Source organism: Dendrobates tinctorius, unplaced genomic scaffold, assembly GCF_039654945.1.
Source record: "Dendrobates tinctorius isolate UK_male_01 unplaced genomic scaffold, ASM3965494v1 ptg000156l, whole genome shotgun sequence".
In the NCBI taxonomy this organism is placed as follows: domain Eukaryota; kingdom Metazoa; phylum Chordata; class Amphibia; order Anura; family Dendrobatidae; genus Dendrobates; species Dendrobates tinctorius.
In genome coordinates this window covers 30,286,660-30,312,457 of record NW_027361823.1, presented here as the reverse complement: position 1 = coordinate 30,312,457, position 25,798 = coordinate 30,286,660, and the positions used below count along the sequence as shown (strand labels likewise).

The window sequence follows — 25,798 nt, the reverse complement described above, 5'->3', positions numbered from 1 at the left end:
TCCGACCACTGTAAAAAAAATAGTCCCTAGTCTCACTTTATGGCAAAAGCTGCGTGGGAACTTGCTCACACAGCAATGCCAAAAGTGAGACTAGGGACTATTTTTTTTACAGTGGTGGAGGAATACAGTGCGGAAGGATACCTACCTCCCGTCATTGGATTCCTGGAGCCCCTATAAAACAGTCGCATCAGCTGATGCTGCTGTTCTCCACAGGAGATCATTGTGTGACACTCACTCGTGGATTTCTGCGGAACAGGGAGTATTTGGTGGTTTGTTTTTTTCATATTTTTCATAGATGACACTGGCTTCGGGGATCAAAGTGACAAATAATGGTGAGTATGTACTCTATGTTATATGTACTGTATGTCTATATGTATGTATTGTATGAATGTATGAATGTATTGAATGTAGTATGTAATATATCTGTAGCATGTTTTATGTTTGTACTATGTATGTATGTTGTATGAATGTAGTATATATGTAGTATGTATGTATGTTGTATGAATGTAGTATGTATACAGTATATACTAAGTATGTATGTAGTATGTATGTATGTTGTATGAATGTTGTATATATGTAGTATGTATGTAGTATGTATGTATGCTGTATGAATGTAGTATGTATTTAGTATGTATGCATGTTGTATGAATGTTGTATATATGTAGTATGTATGTATGCTGTATGAATGTAGTATGTATGTAGTATGTATGTATGTATGTTGTATGAATGTTGTATATATGTAGTATGTATGTAGTATGTATGTATGCTGTATGAATGTAGTATATATGTTGTATGTATGTAGTATGTATGTATGTTGTATGAATGTTGTATATATTGTGAGGTGCCAAGGGGAGAGGTACTAGAAAACAGGTATATTTCTCCCCGTTTCATTTCATATGTCTCCCTGTACTGATGAAGTCAGTTTATTTCACTGTAATCCAGTCCGGGTTTCCTTAGTGATCAGCATGGGAAGGATTGGTAGTTCCCCCTCCACTAATTCAATCCAGGTTTTGGTTTCCTGACTGGTCCAGCTGATATAATCAGGAGGAGCTGGGAGCTCTGAGTCTATCTCGTCTGCTGAGCTGGGAGCTGACACAGTAAGATTACATGGATTTCTTTGCTGTTATATAGGTTTATTTTGTAGTTAGCCTGCTATTGCTAGTTAGTGGCCAGATGGCCTTAGATGTTTTATTTCATGTTTGGCATGTGTAACATTGAATAACAAGTGTGCACAATAAATATGCCGTGTCAATATCCATGTGGAACTTGCTAGTTTGCTGTAGTGACTCCATAACCACACGCTTGTGCCAAAGCAAAGATCCCAGCTGAGCTATCTATTCCCCACAATATGTAGTATGTATGTATGCTGTATGAATGTAGTATGTAGTATGTACAGTATGTATGTTGTATGAATGTTGTATGTAGTATGTATGTAGTATGCATGTATGTATGTAGTATGTATGTTGTATGAATGTTGTATGTATGTAGTATGTATGTTTTTTATTTTTTTTTTTACATTCAACACATTAGCCGGATGATTGGACTACCACTGTCCCATCATTGGCTAATGTGTCAATTATTGTCATTGTAGCAGGCATCGCCCGATGGGACTTATAGTTCCATTGGACGATGCCTGCACACACACACACAGACCCCCGGCAGCCGGCACAGACCCCCGGCAGGCCCGTACAGACCGCCGGCAGCCGGCACAGAGCCCCCCGGCAGGCGGCACAGACCCCCGGCAGGCCCGTACAGACTGCTGGTAGCCGGCACAGACCCCCCCGCAGCCGGCACAGACCCCCGGCAGGCCCGTACAGACCCCCGGCAGCTGGCACAGACCACTGGCAGGCCCGTACAGACCACCGGCAGTCGGCACAGACTCCCCAGCAGCCGGCACAGACCGCCGGCAGGCCCGTACAGACCGCCGGCAGCCGGCACAGAACCCCGGCAGGCCCGTACAGGCCCCCGAGAGGCCCGCACAGAGCCCGCCCGCACACATAGACATGCACAGTGTCCGCCCACGCACCGCCCACACTCTTCCCACCTCCCGAACTGGATGTACAAGGAAAGAAAGGGTTTTTTTTAAATCTGATATTTCTGTCCCATTGACTTGAATGGGACTTCCGGTATCGGAATCAGCGATACCCGATACTTTTTGTGTATTGGGCCGATCCAATCCGATCCGATATTTCTGGATATCGGATGTTATCACTCAACACTAGTAACAATCTCTTGACACAAAATGATGTGCGATGATTAGTGTTGAGCATTCCGATACCGCAAATATCGGGTATAGGCAGATATTCGCGTTATCGCAATTCCGATACTGAGTTCCGATACTTTTTGCATATCGAATACCGGAATCGGAAGTTCCCATAATGCTATGAGCCAGTTTGATTTGATTCAGCCAATGAGGAATCCTCAGAAGTGTGGGCACATCCTGTTAGGCATGTAGGCATGTTAACTAATGGCATGGCTGTGATTGGCTGCTGAAATGATGTCATGATGCACTATAAAAGCCGCCGCCGCCATTTAGGGTTCACTCTGCTGTGAATTCAGTTAGGGACAGGCTGTTGTTCAAGACTCTGAGGGACAGTTAGAGATAGCGATTTGCTAAATAATATTGTGCTTTACCCAGGCTACATTATCAATCACTGTAGCTTTCTTTTGTCTTGCAGCGCTGTTCACAGCTGTCTGCAAAGGTTTGTGTGAGTGCAGCTCACACTGTAGTGTGTCCTGCAGCCACCTCTGGTTGTAGGTCGCTCAGCGTGCGTCACTGCCTCATACATATTTTTGTTTTATTGCTGCTCATTTTTCATTAATTCTCCTATTAGTGTGCATCATCCGTATCCATATACATTGGTTGCAAACACTATAGGAGTAGACAGCGGAGCCTTTCTGCAGCCTTTCAGTGCTAGTGCCCAGTTCTCTACACTGCTCACGGCTAGCTGTGAGGTCTCTGTGTGTGAGTGCAGCTCACGTTGTAGTGTGTTCTGCAGACAACTCTGGTTGTAGACCGCTCAGTGTGCGTCACTGCCTCATACATAGTCCTTTTTTTGTTTTATTGCAGCTCATTTTTCCTGATTTTTTTTCTCCTATTAGTGTGCTTCCATCCGTATCCATCTACATTGGTTGGTTGCAAACACTATATAGGAGTAGATAGAGGAGCCTTTTTGCTGGCTTGAGCCCTGCAGCCGCAGCCAGATTAGTATTAGCCTATTTTTTGGAGCCTCATCTATTGCATTAAGTTACCCGTGAACTGCCTAATCACAAAACCTGTGAGCTCATAAATACAAAATAGCAATCCTTGAATAGGTGGCTCCTACATGGCCCCAATAAACAAATGAGCTTTAAACTGATGTAGAAAAATATAAAAAAAACACCTTTATTGTACATCATATAAATATCGACATGTTAAAAAATACAATACAGGAACAAACAGACGTGACACCCGACAGCTCCTACAAACGATGTTACTTGCTGCTTGGTATGAGGCAAAAGCGGCATTGCATAACCAAAAATTTATTAATCATATAAGGGTTCCATAAGGCAATAATCATAGTCAATATAATCCCACTCTGGGGTATGATAATACACAATAGAGCCTAAATGACCACTCCACACCTGTCAACCTCTACAATGTCTCTTCTCGGGACTTAGCCCAAAGTGAAATGCACAAAGAGGAAAGTGTGACCTGGGGAGGGCACACAGAAACCCAAGGTTGCAACTGCCCACCCCGCACACATTACCTGGATCCTATTGCATTGTAGGTTACCTTCCTGCATTGTAATAGCTCCAAAAAGTTTGTGATACTATCGCTTTCACATCTTTGGACACATCCTTTTTGTTTTTTTGAAAAAAAAACCATGTAAATAAAGTTCACCAAACACTCCACTTGACAGTTGTGTAGGCCACATTAGCTCATATTAAAGTGCAGTCCACACACTTTATAAAATTAGTGTTTCTTATACCTGCTAGCAGCTGTTCAGGAATAAGCACACTAAGCCCCCCTTTGTACTTTTCTGCCTATCTTTATCAGTCTACCAAGATGAAGGCAGGGAGTAAGGCACATGGTCGTGGGCGTGGAGTTTCAGCAGGGAGAGGAAGTGGGGATTCTGTGCGTGCTGTGGGCACCAGTGACTCAGCATCCCCCAGTTTTACCAGGCAACAGTCCTTTATGCGCAGCTTTGTAGGACCTCCCCGTACCCCACTGCTGCGGGACGAACAAATTGAAGCCGCTGTCGGATGGATGGCAGCTAACGCATCGACTTAAATGACTTCCACATCCTCTCAGGGCCAGAGCACTGAAGAGCAACCATCTGTCTCTTCACCACCTGCCAAATTGCCCAGGCAGTCAGAGAGCCCTGGACAGGAGCCATCTCTACTTCTGTTCTCTGAATCTCTTGGCTTGGAAACAGGGGGCCAGCCAAGCAGCATTCTAGAATGTGAAGAAGAGGGCGTATGCAGTGATGCGCAACTGCTTTGTCCCTCTGAATCTGAAGAGGCGGGTGGGCCAGTGCCTATGGTCAGCACACCTCAGTACGCATCAGATGATGAGACTCAGGTGCCACTTTCTGGTGTTGTGCTGGTGAGACTACCCAGGAGAAGCAGGTGTTTGAAGAGGGGAGTGTAGATGACGAGGTCCAGGAGGGAGAGGGAGGGGGCAGACTTTGTTGCCTGTAGCCTCCACTTCGGCACCCGTTAGGAGCATTCCTCTTCCAAAACCCAAAACGGGCGCTCCCAGGACTTGCAGTGCGTGGTCCTTTTTTGACACAGTTGCAGATGACATTTGCTTTGTCAAATGCAAGCTGTGTAATTAGAAAGTCAAAAGAGGGAAAAGTGTCAGCAACCTGAATACCACAAATATGTGGAAATACGTGCAGACCAAGCATGTGGTGGAGTTACAAAGACACACTGAAGACGTAGGCCAACCTACAGCACCACCTACCACCTCTTCAACTCGTGTTGTAGCCTCTTTCTCCAGCTCACACACAGCTGGTTCGGCTTCCTCACAGGATCACCATGGAAGAACCTCTGGCACTGTTGTCCAGAGACCCAGTGACATTCCACCCACAGCACCACGTTCCCTGTCATTCTCACACTCCCAGGCCACTCTACAGCCATCGGTAGCACAGGCATGGGAGAAAAGGCGGGAATACTCGGCAAACCATCCCTGAGCACAGGCTCTGAATGCTGGCATTGCAAAACTACTGGCCCTTGAAATGCTCTCATTCAGGCTGGTGGAGACTGACACCTTCCGTAACTTCATGGCATTGGCAGCTCCACAATACACCGTGCACAGCCGCTTTTATTTCAGCAGGCAAGCCGTCCCTGCCCTGCAAAAGCATGTGGAGGGAAGAATTAAACATGCGCTACTAAACGCCGTCAGTAGCAAGGTCCACCTGACCACCGATGCGTGGACCAGTAACCATGGACAGGGACGATACCTTTCCCTCACTGCCCATTGGGTCAATGTTGAGGAGCCGGGTGCAGATCTTGAGAGTGGCGCTGTACGTATTCTGCCAACTCCAAGGATTGCAGGAATCCAGTCTGTACACATTGACTCCTCCTCATACTCCAGTTCCTCAGAATCAGCACTGCAGGAGCCTGTTGCGACCGATATGAGCACAGCCGTGGCCAAACATCAACAGGCCGTACTGAAATTAATTTCTTTGGGGAATCGAAGCCACACAGCGCAGGAGTTCTGGAATTCCATCAAGCAGGAGAGCGACGTGTGGTTTGTGCCAGCGAATCTCCAGCCAGGCTTGGTAGTGTGTGACAATGGCCGAAATCTGGTGGCAGCTCTGGGCCTAGGCAACCTCACTCACATCCCATGTCTGGCACATGTGCTCAACTTGGTCATGCAGAGCTTTCTGAGGGACTATCCGGATCTTGATGCACTGCTGCACAAGGTACGCATAGAGTGCACTCACTTGCGGCGTTCCAGCATTGCAAGATCGCGCATTGCAGTTCTGCAGCGCCGATTCCGCCTTCCGGAACATCGCATCATATGTGACCTACCCACCAGGTGGAATTCAACGTAACATATGTTGGAGTGGTTGTGTGAACAGCAGGCAGCAGTAATGGAGTACCAGCTGCATCAGGCGCAAACAAGTCGCACTGTGCGCCGGTCACACTTCAGCACCACTGAGTGGGCCTCTATGAAGGACAGCTGCCACGTTTTGCGTGCCTTCGGTGATTCCACTCGGATGGCGAGTGCAGATGATGCACTAGTCAGCATGACTGTCCCCCTTATCTGCCTATTTCAAAAAACAGTGCAAGCACTAAGGGAGGAGATTTTGGAAGAGGTGGAGGATGAGGAGTCACAAATGCAATCTGCTTCTGGACAGTCTGCGCAACGTGGTTCCTCACAAAGGCCTAGGGACACTTTGTGAGGAGGATGAGGAGTCAATGGAGGAGGAAGACATCTCTCCAGAGGAGAGAGGTACACAATGCTCTAGTAGTCAGTATGTACAGCGAGGGTGGGGTGATGCAGAGCAGGCAGAGATGACGCCTCAAGCAGGGGACAGCGTTTCTTGGGCAGTTGGGTGTCTGCAGCACATGGTTGATTTCATGCTGCAGTGCCTGAGAAACGACCGCCGCATCGCCCACATTCTCAACACGGCTGATTATTGGGTGTACACCCTCCTAGATCCTCGCTACCGGGACAACTTACAAAGCCTCATAACACCGTTGAACCGGGAGCGTAAAATGCTGGCGTACCAAGACACACTGGTGCATTCCATCATGTTCTCCATTCCACCCGAGAGCAGTGCTGCTAGTGCTTTACAAAGCAGCTCTGTGCGTCGAGGCAGTGGAGGAAGCTCTGCACAAAGAGGGAGCAGAAGCAGCGCCTCAGCACAAGGCAAGACTAGTATGGCCCAAATGTGACAAAGTTTTGTGTGCCCGCTAGAGTTGAGCGAAACGGGTCGAAAAAATTGAAAAGTCGCCGACTTTCGCCAAAGTCGGGTTTCATGAAACGAAACCCGACCTTAGCGTGAGGTCGGCCACGAGGTCGGGGACTTTAGCGTCAAAGTCGCGTTTCAAAAGATGCTTGAGCGCCCTTTTTGCAGCCAATCAGGAAGAGCGGACACTGTGGGCAACGTGATGACATAGGCAGCGGTCACCACCATCTTGGAGAAGGGCATGCAAGTGATTGGCTTGCTTTGTGGGGCGTCACAGGGGGTATAAAAGGGCGGGGACGCCAACCGCCATGTTACTCATGCTGATCTCAGAATATGGAGAGCTGCTGCTGATTCTGTAGGGAGAGTGTTAGACAGGGAAGAAGATACCAAAAACTGATTCTGCTGCTAGCGATTTTGCCTGTACAACACACCAGTCACTGTGCAGTGCAAGGGGAGGCTATATTTTGGTGCATCAGCTCTGTTGGTTATTAGGCTGCCTTTTAAGGCTACCTGGTAGCTGCATTGCTGTGTGCCCACTGTTGAGCAAACTGCTTTTTTCAAAGCAATCCAGATTTCATTGTTTTGTCCTTGTGAGTTACTGAGCGTTCATTTTTCACACACCGTACAGCGGTGTACGCTCCTCTCTCAGTACCGTGTAACGGCTGTTATCACGGCCACAGTGAAGCTATCTGTGTGTGACTCTGTAAAGATAAGTCGAGGAGTTGTTCCGTTCTTACAGACCTCCACCTTATAGTTTTGTCTGGTTTTCAAACAGTTTAGTATATTTGCTGTTTGATTACATTCAAAACTATAGAGACAGCGTGTGTCAGTCCGTATACTAAAACACGGAGCTTGACAATTTTACATACACTGGACAGCGGTGTACGTGCAGGCTCCTCTCTCAGTACCGTGTAACGGCTGTTATCACGGCCACAGTGAAGCTATCTGTGTGTGACTCTGTAAGGATAAGTCGAGGAGTTGTTCCGTTCTTACAGACCTACACTGTAGGGAGATTCCAGTTCTGCCCAATTCTATATACACCTTGTAGTTTGTCATACGCTCGTCAATTTCTGCCGGTCACATTACGGTGTTAAATAAACAGGACCTGACTGAATCCCACAGTGTCCTTAAGTGTAGAGACATCCCAATTCTACACAGTCCTCTATACACCCTTCTAACAGCAGAGAGAATCTGCCTGTCATATTGCGGTGTTAAATAAACAGGGCCTGACTGAATCCTACAGTGTCCTGAAGTGTAGAGACATTCCAATTCTACACAGTCCTCTATACACCTTTCTAACAGCATAGAGAATCTGCCTGTCATATTGCGGTGTTAAATAAACAGGGCCTGACTGAATCCCACAGTGTCCTGAAGTGTAGAGACATTCCAATTCTACACAGTCCTCTATACACCCTTCTAACAGCAGAGAGAATCTGCCTGTCATATTGCGGTGTTAAATAAACAGGGCCTGACTGAATCCCACAGTGTCCTGAAGTGTAGAGACAGTCCAATTCTCCACAGTCCTCTATAAACGTTTCTAACAGCATAGAGAATCTGCCTGTCATATTGCGGTGTTAAATAAACAGGGCCTGACTGAATCCCACAGTGTCCTGAAGTGTAGAGACATTCCAATTCTCCCCAGTACTATATACACCTTGTACCTTGTTTTACAGTACCAGAGAGTTGGTGTAAATTTGGGTAAATTTTTCCAAAAAATGAGGAAATGTGGTGGAAGAGTCCGTGGAAGTGGGCTGGGGTAGGCAACTGGTAATGATGGTGTTGGTGGTGGATCTGCTGGTAGTGGCAAAAGCAAAATAGCACCTAATACTGGAGGTGTTGAGGCTGCGTCATCGTCTGGCTCCAGAAGGCCTCGAAGGCTCCCTTTTCTGGGAGTAGGTAAATCGCTTCTAAAGCCGGAGCTTTAAGAACAAGTTTTGGCTTACATTGCTGACTCAGCCTCCAGCTCTATCGCCTCCTCTTCTGAAGTTTTCAAAAATATAAGCACTGAGTCGTCATTGGAGGCTCATGGTCATGAACCACACCTTTCCTTGTGTCCTTCACCCCTACCAAAATTGAAGGATGCGGTAGGCCACACTACAGATTACTCCATGGAGCTGTTTTCACATACCATCCCTGGGTTATCAAGTCAAATCGTGAATTACCCAGGCCAAGATGAATCTGACATGGAGTGCACTGATGCACAGCCACTGCTAGATTTATCTGCTGGTACATTCACTCAGAGCACTACATTGTCCTCGCAGTGTACTGAGCCAGAATCTGACCCTGATGAAACTCAGTTGCCCCCTCCCACATACTATACCACCATATACAGAGACACAGAGGAAGGTGCACATGACATTGAAGAGGAGGTGATGGATGACCCAGTTGTTGACCCAGATTGGCATCCATTGGGGGTAGAGTGTGCCGCTGCCAATAGCTCAGAAGAGGAGGAGGAGCATCCGCAGCGGGCATCGACATCGCAACAGTTGTTATCTGGCAGGCCCGGAGCAGTCCAAAAATGGGTTACAAAAACGCAAAAAATTGCAGGACAGCTTGGCCAGGGTCAAAAAAGCACAGCGTGCAAGGCCTCAAACTGTCTTCCCTAGTAGGAAGAGTGCAGTGTGGCACTTTTTTGAACAAAATCCTAATGATCAGGCAAAGGTAATCTGTAAGAAGTGCGCAAAGACCTTTAGCCGAGGGAAAAATCTGAGAAATTTGAATACTAGTTGCATGCTAAGATATTTAACCACCATGCACTTGCAAGCGTGGATGGACTACCAAAACTCACGTACCACATGTGCTACTGCTCCCAAAGAAGGTAGTCAGCAACACAACATTGTTTCCCCCACTGTAAGTCCACCGATTAGCACTCCACCAGCAGCAAATGTTGAGTTGTCGTCGCAAAGGCAAATCATTCAGGGAATCACACTGTTATTGCAAAGAAAGACTGAATCTAGGCCATCAGAAAGAACACCAACTCCATCACCATCACCAACCCTCTCTCAGTCCACCATGTCCACCGCTACTTCCACCATATCCAGCTCTCAAATCCAGCTCACCCTACCAGAGACTATGAGTAGGACAAAAAGTGCTCATCCTCTCATCCGCGTACACTGGCTTTGAACACCCCCATTGCCAAACTAATCTCGTTAGAGATGATGCCCTATCGGTTGGTTGAAAGCGCAGCTTTCCGCAAACTAATGGCCTACGCAGTTCCACGCTATGAACTACCCAGTCGCCACTTCTTCTCTCGCAAAGCCATCCCAGCCCTCCACCTTCATGTGAAAGACCGCATTGTCCATGCACTCAAGCTGTCAGTGAGTAGAAAGGTGCACCTCACAACTGATGCATGGTCCAGTAGGCATGGACAAGGCCGTTACGTGTCCATCACTGCGCACTGGGTTAATGTGGTGGATGCAGGGTCCACAGGGGACAGCGGTGGTGGCACAGTGCTGCCTAGCCCATGGTATAGGAAACAGTTGGTTGTAGGCGTTCGACCCTCCTCCAGAAGTGAAAGCTGGTCCACAGAGCGCAGTCGCACGAGCACTGCATCCGCAGTTGACAGTGTTGCAAACGAGGTGTCCCCCTATCGATCAGTTAGTGGAAAGCTTCAGCAGGCTGTGTTGCAGATGATGTGTTTGGGCGACAGACACACCGCAGAGGTACTGGCCGACTACTTTCAGCAACAAACTGAGTCATGGCTGGGCAGTCTACATCTTGAGGCAGGCAAGGTAGTTAGTGATAACGGCTGGAATTTTGTGGCAGCCATAGCCCTTTCAAAACTCAGACACATACCTTGCTTGGCTCACACCTTGAACCTGGTGGTGCAGTGCTTCCTCACTAATTATCCGGATTTAACAGGCCTGCTCCTTAAGGTTCGAAGACTGTGCTTGCACATCCGCCGGTCGCCGATACACTCCAGTCGTATGCAGAAGCTGCAGCTATTGCTCCACCTTCCCAAGCACCGCCTAATTATCGATGTTGCAACAAGGTGGAACTCCACCCTGCACATGGTTGAGCGGCTGTGCGAACAAAGGCAGGCCGTAATGCATTTGTGGGATGATACACGGGCAGGCACTTTGAGGGCAGACATGGAGTTGAAAGGTGTGCAGTGGTCGAAACTGAAAGACCTCTGTAAACTCCTTCAGTGTTTTGAGGAATGCACACGGCTGGTAAGTGCAGATGACGCCATCATAAGCATGAGCATCCCACTTATGCGTCTGCTCATGCAAACTTTGACGCTCATTAAGGAGCAGGCGTCTGCAGCCGAGGTTGAGGAGGAAGAGGAGGAGGGAAGCCTTGATGACAGTCAGCCATTGTCTGGTCAGGGAACTGTCGTGGATGAGGTGGAAGAAGAAGAGGAGGAGGATGATGATGGGGAGGAGGATGCTTCTCCTGGGGCAAGAGAAAATGTTGGCTTTGCAAGGTCTGGTACAGGGTTTGTGCGTGACTGGAGGGATGTGGATTTGCCAGAAAGTGCTCCTCCACCCAGCACTCGCAGTGCATCATTGACACCGGGAACATTGGCCAACATGTCAGATTATGTCTTGCAGATCCTAAAAAGGGACCCCCGCATTGCCAAAATGATGAACGATGATGACTAGTGGTTGGCCAGCATCCTGGATCCACGCTATAAAGGCAAATTCCAAAACATCATGCCACAGGAGAACCTTGACCTAATATTGGCTAACAAACAAGCTACTCTGGTAAACCGGTTGGTTGAGGCATTCCCAGCACACAGCAGCGGTGATGGTTCTCACACGAGCCATAGGGGCCGGGGGCAACTTGCAAGTGGTGTTGGTGGTGGACACATCAGAAGTGGCGTTGGAGACAGGGGTTTCATGACCATGTTGGGAACTGATTTTTCAAGTCCCACTCACACGACTGGTAATACTGCATCGACACTTGTCAAGTATGGTTACAAACTACTTTTCCTCCCATATCGATGTTCTCCCTCACAGGTCATTCCCATTTGACTATTGGGCAGCTAAACTGGACACCTGGCCTGAATTGGCACAATATGCCTTACGGGAGCTCGCATGCCTAGCTGCAAGTGTGCTATCGGAAAGAGTCTTCAGTGCTGCTGGATCAATACTGACAGAAAAAAGGACCCATCTGTTGACCCAAAATGTGGATGATCTAACCTTCATTAAAATGAACCATGCATGGGTTTCCAGGGATTTTGCCCCACCTTACCCTGATGACACATAGGTTGCCAGAAAAATTGTTTTCTTTGGTCCGCCTGTTCCTGGGACTTGACCAATTTCGCCTTTAGCAGCAGGTGAATGTCCCACATCAACATATGCCATTTTGTAAACCTCCCTAACTGGGCAGCCTCCTCCCCCCCCAATGGCCGGGGTCACCACTGAGTGCACGCAACCGTGCGAGTGCCATTGCCCTGGACAGGTGGGTGGGCCGACTCGTGGGCGCGGGCACTGGCACAGGGTCCCTCATAGTGCAATCAAGTGTCTCTGACGGTGGTGGTGCACACCCGCCGTCAGACACACCGCCGTACTATGAGGGGCCCAGTGCCAGTGCCGACGCCCACGAGTGGGCCCCCCTTGCTTGGGCAGGGCCCCAGCATTTGCAATGTTTACCTCTCCCTGCTCCTCCGCTGTGTAGTCTGGGCTGTCAAATAGATCACTGGGACTGGCACTTCAAATTTGGTGAACTGATAGAAGATGATGGTTAAGACGTAGCTATGCCCTGTCCCGCTGGCTGGGATCCAGCTTCAGATGATCAATGGCTTCGATTTCTTATGGACGTCGACTCACAATGAGATGCAGTGGTGGTTTCTCATCAGCTTTAACAGTTTTCCTACCCACAGACATGTGACATTCCAGCGCACATTTTTAAATGTGCCCTCCCTCTCATGCCAATCCAATTGAATCGCCTACGGCCTGTGGCTTCTGTGTTTTGCACTCCAAAGTTACGTGACAGATCATGATAGGCAGTGAGCACCATGTTTACTAGAGTTGAGTGAAACGGGTCGAAAAATTTCAAAAGTCGCTGACTTTTGGCAAAGTCGGGTTTCATGAAACGAAACCCGACCGTAGGATGAGGTCGGCCACGAGGTCGGCAACTTACGCGCCAAAGTCGCGTTTCAAAAGTTTGTTTTGCGCTCTTTTTCAGCCAATCAGGATCCACGGACACTGTGGGCAACGTGATGACATAGGCAGGGGTCACCACCATCTTTCAGAAGGGCATGCAAGTGATTGGCTTGCTTTGGTGGGCGTCACAGGGGGTATAAAAGGGCGTGCACGCCGACCGCCATCTTACTTCTGCCGATCTTAGCATAGGGAGAGGTTGCTGCTGCTGATTCTGTAGGGAGAGCGTTAGGCAGGGAAGAAGAAAAAAAACTGCTTCTACTGCTAGCGATTTTGCCTGTACAACACACCAGTCACTGTGTGTGCAGTGCAAGGGGAGGCTATATTTTGGTGGATCAGCGGTGTTGGTTGTTAGGCTGCCTTCTAAGGCTTCCTGACGGCTGCATTGCTGTTTACCCACTGCTCTACAACTGCTTTTTAAAAGCAATCTTAATTTTTTTTTTTTTGTCCTGCTGAGGTACTGAGCGTGCATTTTTTCACACCATACAGCGGTGCACACTCCTCACACAGTAACGTGTAACGGCTGTTATCACAGCCACAGTGAAGCTATCTGTGTGTCACTCTGTGAGAATAAGTCTAGGACATGTTCCGTTCTTACAGACCTGCACCTTCTAGTTTTGTCTAGCTTTCAAACAGTTAAATATATTTGCTGTTTGATCACATTCAAAACTATAGAGAGACAGCATTTGTCAGTCCGTATACTTAAAAAACACGGAGCTTGACAATTTTACGTACACCGGACAGCCGTGTACGTGCACGCTCCTCTCAGTACTGTGTAAAGGCTGTTATCACGGCCACAGTGAAGGTATCTGTGTGTCACTGTGGAAGGATAAGTGGAGGACTTGTTCCGTTCTTACAGACCTACACTCTAGGGAGATTCCTATTCTGCCCAATTCTATATACACCTTGTAGTTTGTGATACACTAGCCAATTTCTGCCTGTGACATAGCGCTGTGATATTCAGTGGGCCTCACACAATCCAAAAGTGTCCAGTGTCCACTAGTGTGTGCAGAAATTCAAAATCTCCGTGATCCTGTAGTCACTTTTTTCACACCTGTGCCATCGAGCCTGTGACATAGCGCTCTGATATTCAGTGGGCCTCACACAATCCATAAGTGTCCAGTGTCCACAAGTGTGTGCAGAAATTCAAAATCTCCCTTTTCCTGTAGTCACTTTTTTCACACCTGTGCCATCGAACCTGTGACATAGCGCTCTGATATTCAGTGGGCCTCACACAATCCATAAGTGTCCAGTGTCCACAAGTGTGTGCAGAAATTCAAAATCTCCCTTATCCTGTAGTCACTTTTTTCCACGCCTGTGCCACCGAGCCTGTGACATAGCGCTCCGATATTCAGTGGGCCTCACACAATCCATAAGTGTCCAGTGTCCACAAGTGTGTGCAGAAATTCAAAATCTCCCTTATCCTGTAGTCACTTTTTTCACACCTGTGCCATCGAGCCTGTGACATAGCGCTCTGATATTCAGTGGGCCTCTCACAATCCATAAGTGTCCAGTGTCCACAAGTGTGTGCAGAAATTCAAAATCTCCCTTATCCTGTAGTCACTTTTTTCACACCTGTGCCATCGAGCCTGTGACATAGCGCTCTGATATTCAGTGGGCCTCACACAATCCATAAGTGTCCACAAGTGTGTGCAGAAATTCAAAATCTCCCCTGTCCTATAGACACCTTGTACCTTGTTTTACATTACTATATAGTTTGTTGGATTTTGTCTACATTTCTACCAAAAATGAGGAAGGCTGGTGGAAGAGGCCGTGGAATTGGGCGGGGGTTGGCAGCTGGTAATGATAGTGTTGGTGGTGGATCTGATGGTAGTGGCAAAAGCAAAATGGGACCAAATGCAGGAGGTGTTGAGCCTGCGTCATCGTCTGGCTCCACAAGGCCTCAAAGGCTTACTTTTCTAGGAGTTGGCAAACCGCTTTTAAAGCCAGAGCTGCAGGAAAAAGTTTTGGCTTACATTGCTGACTCAGCCTCCAGCTCTATCGCCTCCTCTTCTGAAGTTGTAAAAAGTAAAAGCACTGAGTCGTCATTGGAGGCTCATGTTCATGATCCACACCTTTCCTTGTGTCCTTCACCCCAACCAAGATTGAAGGATGACGCAGGCCATACTACTTATTACTCCATGGAGCTGTTTTCACATACCATGCCTGGATTTTCAAGTGAAATGGTGAATTACCCAGGCCAAGATGAATCTGACATGGAGTGCACTGATGCACAGCCACTGATAGATGATTCTGCTGGTACATTCACTCAGAGCACTACATTGTCCTCGCAATGTACAGAGCCAGATTCTGACCCTGATGAGACTCAGGTGCCCCTTCCCGCACACTATACCACCATACACGGTGACACAGAGGAAGGTGCACATGACATTGAAGAGGAGGTGATGGATGACCCAGTTGTTGATCCAGATTGGCATCCATTGGGGGAAGAGGGTGCTGCTTCCAATAGCTCAGATGAGGAGCATCCACAGCAGACATCGACATCGCAACAGCTGTTATCTGGCAGGCCCGGAGCACTCCAAAGACAGGTTCCAAACATCAAAAGAGTTGCTGGACAGCTTGTCCAGAGGGTCAAAATATCACAGCGTGCTAGGCCGCAAAATGTCTTCCAAAGTAGGAAGAGTGCAGTGTGGCACTTTTTTGAACAAAATCCTCATGATCAGGCCAAGGTTATCTGTAAGAAGTGCGCAAAGTCCTTTAGCCGAGGGAAAAATCTGAAAAATTTGAATACCAGTTGCATGCTTAGACATTTAACCACCATGCACTTGCAAGCATGGACACAACACCAAACCTCAAGTGCCACATGTGCAACTGATCACAAAGAAGGTAGTCAGCAATGCTACATTGTTTCCCCCACTGTAAGCCCACCGGTCAGCACAGCAGCAAATGTTGAGGTGTCGTTGCAAGGCCACAGCAGTCAGGGAATCCCACTGTTATATCAACGAAATACTGAATCTAGGCCATCAGAAAGAACACCAACTCCATCACCATCATCAACCCTCTCTCAGTCCGCCCTGTCCACCGCTACTTCCACCATATGCAGCTCTCAAGTTCAGCTCACCCTCCCAGACACTATGAGTAGGTCAAGAAAGTACTCAGTCTCTCATCCGCGTACACTGGGTTTGAACGCCCACATTGCCAAACTAATCTCGTTTGAGATGATGCCCTATGGGTTGGTGGAAAGCGCAGCTTTCCGCGAACTCATGGCCTATGCAGTACCACGCTATGACCTACCCAGTCGCCACTTCTTCTCTCGCAAAGCCATCCCAGCCCTCCACCTTCATGTGAAAGACCGCATTGTCCATGCACTCAAGCAGTCAGTGAGTGGAAAGGTGCACCTCACAACTGATGCATGGTCCAGTCGGCATAGCCAGGGCCGTTACGTGTCCATCACTGCGCACTGGGTTAATGTGGTGGATGCAGGGTCCACAGGGGACAGTGGTGGTGGGAGAGTGCTGCCTAGCCCACGGTATAGGAAACAGTTGGCTGTAGGCGTTCGACCCTCCTCCTCCTCCAGAAGCGAAAGCTCGTCCACAGAGTGCAGTCGTACGAGCACTCCATCTGCAGCTGCCACTGTTGCACACGAGGTGTCCCCCTATCGAGCAGCTAGTGGAAAGCGTCAGCAGGCTGTGTTGCAGATGATGTGTTTGGGCGACAGACACACCGCCGAGGTGCTGGCCGAGTACTTTCAGCGACAAACTGAGTCATGGCTGGGCAGTGAACATCTTGAGGCAGGCAAGGTAGTTAGTGATAACGGCCTAATTTTGTGGCAGCCATAGCCCTTTCAAAACTCAGCCACATACCTTGCTTGGCTCACACCTTGAACCTGGTGGTGCAGTGCTTCCTCAAAAATTATCCGGAGTTAACAGCCCTGCTCCAGAAGGTGCGAAGACTGTGCGCGCACATCCACTGGTCGCCTGTACACTCCATTCGTATGCAGAAGCTGCAGCGATTGCTCCACCTTCCCAACCACTGCCTCATTATCGACATTGCAACAAGGTGGAACTCCACCATGTACATGGTTGAGCGGCTGTGCGAGCAGAGGCAGGCCATAATTCATTTGTGGGAGGATACACGGCCAGGCACTTTGAGAGCAGACATGGAGTTGACAGGTGTGCAGTGGTCGAAGCTGAAAGACCTCTGTAAAGTCCTTCAGTGTTTTGAGGAATGCACACGGCTGGTAAGCGCAGATGACGCCATCCTAAGCATGAGCATCCCTCTTATGCGTCTGCTCATGCAAACTTTGACGCACCTTAAGGAGCAGGCGTCTGCAGCCAATGTTGACGAGGAGGGAATCCTTGATGACATTCAGCCATTGTCTGCTCAGGGACCTCTCCTGGATGAGGTGGAGGAAGAAGAGGAGGAGGAGGATGATGATGGGGATGATTACTTAGGGGAGGAGGATGCATCTCGTGCGGCAAGTGAAAATGTTGGTGTGGCAAGGTCTGGTACAGGGTTTGTGCGTGACTGGAGGGATGTGGATTTGCCAGAAAGTGCTCCTCCAACCAGCACTCGCAGTGTATCACTTACACCGGGAACATTGGCCCACATGTCAGATTATGCCTTGCAGATCCTAAAAAGGGACCCCCGCATTGCCAAAATGATGAACGATGACGACTACTGGTTGGCCAGCATCCTGGATCCACGCTATAAAGGCAAATTACAAAACATCATGCCACAGGAGAACCTTGACCTAATATTGGCTAATAAACAAGCAACTCTGGTAAATCGGTTGCTTGAGGCATTCCCAGCACACAGCAGCGGTGATGGTTCTCACACGAGCCGTACGGGCCGGGGGCAGCTTGGCAGAGGTGTTCGTGGTGCACACAGCAGAAGTGGCGTTGGAGACAGGGGTTTCATGACAATGTTGTGGACTGATTTTTCAAGTACCGCTCACACAACTGGTAATACTGCATCGATGGAAAGTGACAGGAGACAGCCGTTGTCAACTATGGTTACAAACTACTTTTCCTCCCATATCGATGTTCTCCCGCACAGGTCATTCCCCTTTGACTATTGGGACGCTAAACTGGACACCTGGCCTGAAATGGCACAATATGCCTTACAGGAGCTCGCTTGCCCAGCTGCAAGTGTGCTATCGGAAAGAATCTTCAGTGCAGCTGGATCAATCCTGACAGAAAAAAGGACCCGTCTGTCAACCCAAAATGTGGATGATCTAATCTTCATTAAAATGAACCATGCATGGGTTTCCAAGGATTTTGTCCCACCTTCCCCTGATGACACATAGGGTGACAGAAAAATGGCTTGCTTTGGTCCACCTCTTCCTGGGACTTGACCTATTTCGCCTTTTGCATCAGCTGAATGTCCAACATCAACATATGCCACTTTCTAAAACTCCCTAACTGTGCTGCCTCCCCCCCCCCATGGCCGGGGTCACCACCTAGCGCACGACACCGTGCGAGTGCCGTTGCCCTGGACAGGTGGGTAGGCTGACTCTTGGGCGCGGGCACTGGCACAGGGTCCCTCATAGTGCAATCAAGTGTCTCTGACGGTGGTGGTGCACACCCGCCGTCAGACACACCGCCGTACTATGAGGGGCCCAGTGCCAGTACCGACGCCCACGAGAGGCCCCCCCTTGCTTGGGCAGGGCCCCAGCATTTGCAATCTTTACCTCTCCCTGCTCCTCCGCTGTGTAGTCTGTGCCGTCAAATCCATACTGTGCCTGACACCGTCTGAGCCTGCCTCCTGATGTATAGACATATATTTTGAATGTGTACACTATGCTATCCATCCATGTAATCCATACTGAGCCTGAGAACGGCTGGCGAGCTGTTAAGCAAGCTACAGCACCTGTGGTTTGCACACGTAAGTTTTTCATTTTTTCAGGAATGACGGTTAGGCCTAATTCCGGAACTGCGGTTGACCTGCACTTACTGGGAAATCATCGTTCGCGGGTAATAATTGTAATCACAGATCCCCATTACTAACGTTGTTCAGCGGGTTATCTGCACCTGTAAGCGACAAACGCTGGCCTTTTCAGTGTAGCGCACATGCAGCCATGGACATGTAAGGGCATGACACACCAGTTATTGGCCAATCTCATGTGCCAGAGCCTCACGTGTCCCTCTAGTAAGCCGGACTCGGACCGCGGGGCATGACGGAGTCTCGTTCGTTAACGAAATTAAGCTTGCAATGTGTGCATCTTTTCTGTAGCTGGCATGGTTGAGGTTTCCCAGGTGGAGTCGAATTAAACCGTAGGCTCCACTCCTGGTGGTGCCCTTCTGGACATTCCTTTAAGGTTCAGCTTTGCAACCATACTGCCCACGTAAAACAAACACTTTGCCTTCATGAACGCTGTTTGGAGGGTCATGACTCGTGGGAATAACGCCGCCCAATCAGTTAACCTGCTAGAGAGATCCTTCGTTGCTCCCAAGCATGACATCACACTCCCTAGGAGGAAGGTAATGCCACTGTGGCGACCGTACTCCTGGGGGCGACACAAGTGCACTGATGCCCAGCCACTGCTCGATGAATCTGCTGGTACATTGACCCAGACCACTACATTCCCCTCGCACGCTACACGGCCTGAATCTGACCCTGATGAAACTCAGGTTACCCTTCCCATATACAGTTCCATCTTACACGGTGACAAAGAGGAAGCTGCAGATGAAAGTGCAGGTTCGGCCCACCCGCCATCAGACACACCACCGTACTATCAGGGGCCCTGTGCCAGTGCCGTCGCCAACGAGTGGGCTCCCCCTGCTTGCTCAGGATCACAGCACTTGCAAGGTTGAAATACTGTGCAGTGAGATGGAAGATGGGAACGATGAGGAGTCCAGACAAGTACAGGGATTCCCTAGCGAGGAGACTTATTTGATTGTTTTCAATGTTGGGACAGCAATTTTTGGGGAGCACTATACTCTGGAGAATGATAGATGGGGCCCACCATACACTGGAACATTCCAGAGGTGGACATCAGACACTGGAGCAGCATTTACAGGGCCCATTATACACTAGGGCATTAGAAATGGGGCCCATTATGTTTGGAGCATTATTTAGGCCCATAAGACAGTGGAGCTTCATCCATGGGGACCAACATATACTGTAGCATTATGTGGAGCTCATCATATACTGTTTCAAACATTATATGGGACCAATGATTCTGTATGGAGAAATAGATGGGCCTCGTCATGAGATGTAAAAAGTGAAGTATTTTTCATTGTACTATACCGCTATTTCTCTGCCGTATCGGAGCATGATGAGTTGTGGTATGTGTTAAAGGGGCGCTCTTTCGCCCAGGGCACATGAAAACCTGGAGCCAGCCCTACCCCCCCACAACTTTAGCCAAATAACCCCCATTTTTCAGTGCATAACTTGTATTATGAAGTTAATTAAGGTTGACAAGCTTAAGTAAGAAGAATTGATGCTTTTGGCATTCAAATGGGCACTGTAGGTGTGTTTCCTGTCCTCCTCTCACTGCCGACTTTTATTCCCCATTGACTTACATTGGGTTTCGGGACGACCCGACTTTTGGAAAAGTCGGGTTTCACGAAACGAAACTCGACCCTAAAAAACCAAAAGTCGCTCAACTCTAATGTTTACATCTCTCCCTGTGATCAAAATTGGATGGATATGAGTAACGGCGATGAGATCAACGGTACTGCGATACAGCAACACTTTCTTCACAAAGAAAGGTTTTTGCTGTGTGCACACACTAATTAATTGAGGGTCAGCATCGCCTCTGAGAATTGTGACGGAAGTTGTTCCCGTGAATAGTAATTCGTAGATTTCTGCAATCACTAGACTTTAGGTAAATAATTGTATGCATCTAATTTCCTATTGCAGAGAGTCTGGGCTGTCTTACTGAGACAGAAATATAAATGAAGATTTAAAAATACCACCAAAAGTGTATCATGGTGTACGCTTGAAATACATTTCCTTTTTTCTAGTTTTTAGATTGTTGTGTAATCCATGCAGAGAACACGGAGATTTTAAATGTTTAAACTATGCTCTATATACCTGCTATCCAGTGATAATGTACCCTATCTCAACTTTGTACAATCTGGTCTAATCCATGCTGGGCCTGAGACCGTCTCAGCCTGCCTCCTGATCGATACACATAGGTTTTTAATGTGTAAACTATGCAACATATATACGTGTTATCCGGTGAAACTGTACCCTTTATCAACTTTCTTGAATCTTGTAGAATCCATTCTGGGCCTGAGAACAGCTGCAGAGCTGTTATGCAAGCTACAGCACCTGTGGTTTGGACACGTAATGTTTTGCATTTTTTCTGGAATGGTGGTTAGGCCGAAATCAGGAATTGCTGTTGACCTGCACTTACTGGGAAATCATCGTTCACGGCGAATTATTGGAATCCCAGCTCCCCATTACTAACGGTGTTCAGCGGGTTATCTGCACCTGTAAGTGACAAAAGATGGTCCTTTCAGTGTAGCGCGCATGTAGCCCCGGACATGGAAGGCCATGATAGCCCTGTTATTGCTCGATCGCGCGTGCCAGAGCCTCACGTATCCCTCTAGTAAACTTTACGCGTACCGCATGGGCATGCCATAGTCTCGTTCGTTAACGGAATAAAGCTGACAAATCGCTAGCACAACTACAAACGGACATACCACACACACAATCGACAAAGCTTTCAATGTGTGCATCTTTTTGAGGTGGCATGGTTGTGGTTTCCCAGGTGGAGTCCAATTAAGCCGCAGGCTCCACTCCTGGTGGTGCCCTTTTGGACATTCCTTTAAGGTTCAGCTTTGCAATCGTACTGCCCGCAGAAAGCAAACTCTTTGGCTTCATGGACGCTGTTTGGAGGTTCATGGGAATAACGCCGCCCGATCGCCAGTTGCCATAATTTATTGGTGGGAAGTACGACGGTATATGATCGTGTTCGTTTTCAGATTTTGGTTTTTTGGGTTTGGTTTTTACATTTTTAGTCCAGACTTTCTTGACTTCATAAGGGCATGACAAGCCTATATCTGTGTCTCCTCCACCTCCTCCTTTTACTCCTCCACCTCTTTTGTAAATGTAGTTGCCCTTTTCCATATGTTATTTTTGGCTTCTGAGCATTTTGTCGGCTTTGGGACACCTTTTAAGGTGTTTTGTAATTGTTTTGTATGTGTTAGTATGTGTTTGTGTTTGCCTGCCATTGTTTTCAGTGTGGTTTGACGAACATTCGACGAACTTGCCTCCTGTGCGACGAACCAAAACACTAGCGGGGTGGCTCAATACTACTCATGATATATAGACATACATTGTTAATGTTTAAACTATGCTATATATACCTGCTATCTGATGATACTGTACACTTTGTCTACTTTTTATATTCTTGTCTAATCCATACTGAGCCTGGGAGTGTCTCTGTGTGACTGATGGAATATATTTGGAGATTGACAATTATCCTTTGACTGAATAGAGCTGTACGCTTCTGATACAGTACCATATATGTGATGGTATTTTGTGTCTATTTTGTGCTAAATTTGGAAGTTTGGTGGAAGAGGCCGCGGACGTGGGGGGGCCAGCTGGTGCTGATGGTGGTGGTGCATCTGCTGGTAGTGGCAAAAGCACAATAGCAGCTAAGGCAGGAGGTGTTGAGCCTGCGTCATGGTCTGTCTACGGAACGCCTGGAAGGCTACCTTTTCTGGGAGTAGGTTAACCGTTTTTAAAGCCGGAGCATGAGGAACTGGTTTGGGCTTACATTGCCGAAACAGACTCCAGCAAATATGCCCTCCTCTTCTGAAGTTTCAAAAAATGCAAGCACTGAGTCATCAAGTGCTGGCTCCTGGTCAGGAAGAACCCCTTTCCTTGTTTCCTGCACCCCCACCCAAAGTGAATGATGCAGCAGGCCACACTTCACATTAGTGCATGTAGCTCTTTCTTTCATACCATGCATGTGTTATCAAGTCAAATCGTGAATTCCCCAGTCCAAGATGAATCTGACATGGAGTGTGGGTGGCCAGGCAGGGCAGTGGGGTTAATCGGTACCGGGGCGGTGTCTCCCTGGGATGTGTCACAGTGGTGGTGACCCGTTCCGTGGCCCTGGGCGTCCATGCAAAGGGGTGAATTATGTTTATAGGTGAATGATACGTGACGCCACCTGTGGTTTCTGAGTAGATTGACCAGCACTGCAGTGGCGCTTCTCTGGGACAGAAGTTGTGGTGCAGCTAAGATGTAGAAGCCCTGCACAGGTATGGCCATTGTCGCAGGGCACATGAAAGAGTTGGTAGATGGTGTGCAGTGCAGGATGTAGCAGAGCCGTGCACCAGGCGCAGGAGAAAGAGGACAGACACAGTCGTGCAGTTCCTTTACCTGTACTTGGTAAGTGCCGTCCAGGACCCAGAGTACAGATAGAGAAGGAGTTGGTCAGCCTGGAAGCCAATTTGGAATTCTCTCTATGCAGATAGGTAGTGTGGCCTCCGTTCTAGCGCTTATCTGAGGTACTCGCAGTGCTGAGTTCAATGAAGTTCCCCCTGTTGACTCTCTCTTGGAACTTTCCCGTATGACAGGCAGCCTTAGCCTTTTCCTTCTGGCTCACACACGTCACTGCTGGGGCCTCCAAATCTTAGTTGGGAACAGAGCATTTACAGCTGCTACTTCCTCCGGTTTCTGCTGCAGGAACGTCAGTGTCCCTACAAACTCGGAGACTGGAATCCGGACCGTGCGCTCAAGCTAGGAGTGAGCCTTAACTATGCTCATCCTCCAGCTCCCCTTCTCACGTCCACACACTTCCCCTTCCCTTCTCAGACTGCCCTAACTTACCTCCTCCCGACCACAGTGAGCAGCTCCTCAGCAGTCAGGTTCAGAGGTGTCCCTGCTGGCCTGGAGTGGGAAATGTGTTGTGTGTTGGTTTAACTGCTAGAGATATCCTTCGTTGCTCCCCAGCATGACATCATACTCCCTAGGAGGAAGGTAATGCCACTGTGGCGACCATACTCCTGGGGGCACCACAAGTACACTGAGGCCCAGCCACTGCTAGATGATTCTGCTGGTACATTGACCCAGACCACTACATTCCCCTCGCACTCTACGCAGCCTGAATGTGACCCAGATGAAACTCAGGTTACCCTTCCCATATACTGTACCACCTTACACGGTGACAAAAAGGAAGGTGTAGCTGAAAGTGCAGGTTCGGCCCACCCGCCGTCAGACACACTGCCGTACTATGAGGGGTCCTGTGCCAGTGCCGTCGCCAATGAGTGGGCCCCCCCTGCTTGCTCTGGATCACAGCACTTGCAAATTTGAAATACTTACCTCTCCCTGCTCCACCGCCATGACGTCTTCCGTGTTTCCTGACAGTGATATTCTGATCAGAGAGCGCAATGACATCACGTCTGTACGCCCAGACTAGTACAGGGATTCCCTAGCGAGGAGACTTATTTGAGGAGACTTATTTGTTTTCAATGCTGGGACAGCAATTTTTGGGGAGTACTATACTCTGGAGAATGATATATGGGGCCCACCATACACTGGAGCATTCCAAAGGTGGACATCAGACACTGGAGTAGCATTTACAGGGCCCACTATACACTAGAGCATTAGAAATGGGGCCCATTATATATAGAGCATTATTTGGGCCCATAAGACAGTGCAGCTTCATCCATGGGGACCAACATATACTGTAGCATTATGTGGAGCTCATCATATACTGTTTCAAACATTATATGGGACCAATGATTCTGTATGGTGAAATATATGGGCCTCATTACTCTGTATAGCGCACTATGCGGTGGCCATAATACTGTAAGGAGTAAGATACTGTCCATTTTTGGAGCTATTGGAGAATTTAAAATGGATATCAGACATGAGATGTAAAAAGTGAAGTATTTTTCATTGTACTATACCGCTATTTCTCTGCCGTATTGGAGCATCATGAGTTGTGGTATGTGTTAACCCCTTCACCCCCAAGGGTAGTTTGCACATTCATGACCGGCCCAATTTTTACAATTCTGACCACTGTCCCTTTATGAGGTCATAACTCTGGAACGCTTCCATGGATCCCGGTGATTCTGACATTGTTTTGTCGTGACATATTGTACATCATGATAGTGGTAAAATTTCATTCAAATAACTTGTGTTTATTTGTGAAAAAGCGGAAATTTGGTGAAAATTTTGAAAATTTCGCAATTTTCCAACTTTGAATTTTTATGCCTTTAAATTACAGAGATACGGCACACAAAAATCTTGATAAGTAACATTTCCCACATGTTTACTTTACATCAGCACAATTTTGGAACCAAAATTTTTTTTGTTAGGAAGTTATAAGGGTTAAAAATTGACCAGCGATTTCTCATTTTTGCAACACCATTTTATTTTTACGGACCACATCACATTTGAAGCCACTTTGAGGGGTCTATATGATAGAAAATACCCAAAAGTGACACCATTCTAAAAACTGCACCCCTTAAGGTGCTCAAAACCACATTCAAGAAGTTTATTAACCCTTTAGGTGCGTCACAGGAATTTTTTGAATATTTAAAAAAAAATGAACATCTAACTTTTTTCACAAAAAAAAAACTTCAGGTTCAATTTTTTTTATTTTACCAAGGGTAACAGGAGAAATTGGACTGCAAAAGTTATTGTGCAATTTGTCCTGAGTACGCTGATACCTGATATGTGGGGGGAACCACTATTTCGGCGCATGGCAGAGCTCAGAAGGGAAGGAGTGGCATTTGACTTTTTCAATGCAAAATTGGCTGGAATTCACATCGGACGCCATGTCACATTTGGAGAGCCCCGGATGTACCTAAACAGTGGAAACCCCCCACAAGTGACCCCATTTTGGAAACTAGA

At 47.9% G+C, this 25,798-nt stretch overlaps 1 protein-coding gene across 1 annotated transcript in view; it reads left to right on the top strand.

Annotated features, from left to right (window-relative positions):
• Window positions 1–1,041: 1,041 nt before the first annotated feature.
• Window positions 1,042–25,798, top strand: part of LOC141051258 (uncharacterized) — a 95,184-nt gene continuing 70,427 nt past the window's right edge. The window contains exon 1 of the mRNA XM_073548120.1: window positions 1,042–1,097. The gene's annotated coding sequence lies outside the window, so the exon portion shown is untranslated. The remainder of the gene's footprint in view (window positions 1,098–25,798) is intronic.